This window comes from Talpa occidentalis, unplaced genomic scaffold (genome assembly GCF_014898055.3).
Source record: "Talpa occidentalis isolate TD23 unplaced genomic scaffold, MPIMG_talOcc4v2.1 talOcc4.2, whole genome shotgun sequence".
Classification (NCBI taxonomy): Eukaryota; Metazoa; Chordata; class Mammalia; order Eulipotyphla; family Talpidae; genus Talpa; species Talpa occidentalis.
In genome coordinates, this window is record NW_023602073.1 from 55,233,557 (window position 1) to 55,236,544 (window position 2,988).

The following is a 2,988-nucleotide window of genomic DNA, read 5'->3' on the forward strand; positions in this document are numbered from 1 at the left end:
TTAAAAAGAATACACTCATTGTCTCCAGTGAATTCACAATGCTGCACAAACATGACCTCATTTCTCCTCTGAATGGGGCAGGTATTGTTAACTCTGTTTTCCAAAAGGAGGACTTGGAGGTCCATTGCAGTCCAGCGCCTTGAGCAAGGCCACACATCAAGAGAGGGGTTGGGGGGGAGGAGATGGAAGCAGCCCCGGGCCGCTCCCACTTAGGTCTCAGAGCTCTCTGTACAGCTCTAGGCTCCCTTGTCTAGTCAGTCCTTTGACTGCGCTATGGCCACAGAGCTGAGTCCAGGGGCCTGAGGCCTCAGAACAGTTGGGATCACCAACATCAGACACCACAAGAGGAATAATCATTTGTTTTCAGAAACTGGCCTCAGCAAAGTCCAGATTCCAGGTTCAATGATCAAAACCCTCCCTTGTTGGACCCCACTTTTATTAGGCTCCAACCTGGCTGGCTTTTTCCTCTACTCCCCCATCAAGGGACTCAAGTACTTCCTTGGACCGAAACCAGAGTCATTGGATATGTCCTTCTGCTTCCCGAGAAGTTTGTGCTGCCTGAGTGTTCCTGGGGTCAACAGCAGTATATTTTGGCTATGTGTTCTTCCAGACCTTGCTTCTGCCATCCCTTAAGCCCCATCCCAGGACACATTTTCCCTTCCACCCTCCACCTTTCCATGCAAACTTCAAGTGTCAGTGTGCTCAAGAAACCTTGCCTTGACATTCCAGAAGAGTCTCTCTCCCTCTCTGCCCTCCCACCACCCTTATCAACTCATTCCACAGATAGTTATTCAGGACCTACTGTGTATGGCAGCCATGGTGGAAGATGATGAGGTGACAGAGGGGAGGAAGTCAGATAAGCAGCCTGCCCTCATGGAGTTTATATCCTAGCAGGGAGAGAAAGCACAGGAAAAGCTAAGTAGTCAAAAAATCAAGTATTTAGGGCCTTCCTGGTGGCACAGGCAGTTGAGCGCAGCGCTATGAAGCTGTCCGCAAACTCTGCAGCACAAGTACAATCCTGGCAGGCCAGGGAGCTACCACATGGGGCATCAGACCTCTCCTGTCTCGCCCGCTGCTCCCCTCAGCAGTGTATTTCATCAGTCTGACTGTTCTGTTCCCCACTCTGTCTCTAGTGAATCCTCTCACCCTCCCACACCTCTGGCCTGTACCTGCTGTACCTGATTCTGGTATGCATAAATAAATAAATCTTTAAAAAAATAAATCGAGTATTTATAAGCCATCCTAAGCATGTATGAATAGGCCTTCCAAATGTGCTGTTGTCTCTCCATACTCTACCCTGCCCAAGGAGTTTGGCTTGTCTAGGACCATCGGAAAGCTTTGTGTGGCTAAAGGGTGGTGGCAGAGGAGAACAGGGGGCACAAGTGGCGCCAGAGAGGGTGGCCAGACCAGCCTACTCCAGACCTTGAAGGCCATACCAAGCCCCTGGAAATCATGCTCAGAGCAATGAGAAAACACTGCAGGATTTTAACCCAGAAGTAAAGTGATCTTATTTATGCTTTATAACAGAGTATCAGTGGGGTGGGAAGTGCGGAAGGCGCAGCCACGTCGTTGGCCATCTTTCTTCCTCCCTGCAGCCTGGCCATGAAGGTGGAGCCGTGTAGTTTCAGCAAGCATGGATCTGCCCTGGACCTGGAAGGAGCTATGCCAGGATAGGCAGAGAAGCTTTTCAATTTTTTTTTTATTTTTAAAGATTTTTTATTTTATTTTTATTTATACAAGCACTGGGTACAGTCAGAAGCGCGGGAGGGTGAGAGGATTAACCAGAGACAGAGCGGGGAGCAGAACAGGCAGACTGACGAAGTACACTGCTGGGGAGCAGCAGGAGCAGCAGGAGAGGTCTGTGTGCCATGTGTGACCCTCGCCAGTGGCCGGGGATCGAACTGGCACTGCAGAGGCTGCAGGCAGCTTCGCAGCCCAGCGCTCAACGACTGCACCACCAGGGGAGACCCAGCTTTTCAATTTCTTAATGCAAAATGCAAGTCAGCATTCGTCTCCAAGAGGAATAATAAACTCAGCAAATAAAATGAACTGTCCTCTACAAAAGAAAGCACAAAAAGGGACAGTCAGGAGAAATCCAAAAGAAAAGGACTCACTTCCAGTCAAATTCAGGGGCCACCACTGGGCTATCTCTTGCTGATAAAATGGCCAAGAAGAATCAGAAAACTGAAGGAAGAAAGGCTAAATGAGAACAAGCTCTCAGGTCAAGGAAGCAAGGAAGGCTAAGAAAAAATCTAAAAAGACAGCAATGGCTGCTACTAAGGCTCCCACCAAGGCAGTACCGAAGCAAAAGTCTGTGAAGGTTTCTATTCCCTGAGTTGGAAAACGCTGAGATAGTAAGATCAGAATTTTACATGTCAACTAAATAAACTTTAAAATAATAAATTGGGCCTCCCCTGGTGGCGCAGGCAGTTGAGCGCCGTGCTGTGAAGCTGTCTGCAGCCTCTGCAGCATGGGTTCAATTCCCAACCAGCCACAGAGAAATCCACACGGAGCGGCAGACCTCTCCTGTCTTGCCCGCTGCTCCCTCAGCAGTGTCTTCGGTCCGTCTGCCTGTTCTGCTCCCCACTCTGTCTCTGGTGAATTCTCTCACCTTCCCGCACCTCTGACTGTACCCCAGTTCTTGTATAAATAAGTAAGTCTTAAAAAAAAAAATTTAGGAAAGACATGGTTGAGCTGTACTGACAACAGAAGGTCTGTGGAAGAAATGTCACCAAAGGAGGAGAGGATGGTACCTCCTCAGGGGGATGGCTGGCCAACCAGATAGTTCAAGTAGGAGAGTTTGTCTTCTATGCCCCAATTATGGACCATTCTTCTTCTACTTCTATAGAGTGTTTTTTTTTTTTAAATACCTTTTTACAGAGGACAAGGATGTGTGTCATTGGAATTTGAAGAAAGCTATAGGAACTCTGGAAAAATGAACATTGGAGACAAAACTCTGAATACAATTTAGAAGTTTCCCTGGAAACT

The 2,988-nt window shown here is 48.1% G+C and overlaps 1 pseudogene; it reads left to right on the plus strand.

The window, feature by feature from the left end:
• Window positions 1-1,602: 1,602 nt before the first annotated feature.
• On the plus strand, window positions 1,603-2,350 carry LOC119252313 (60S ribosomal protein L24-like; annotated as a pseudogene).
• Window positions 2,351-2,988: the final 638 nt, after the last annotated feature.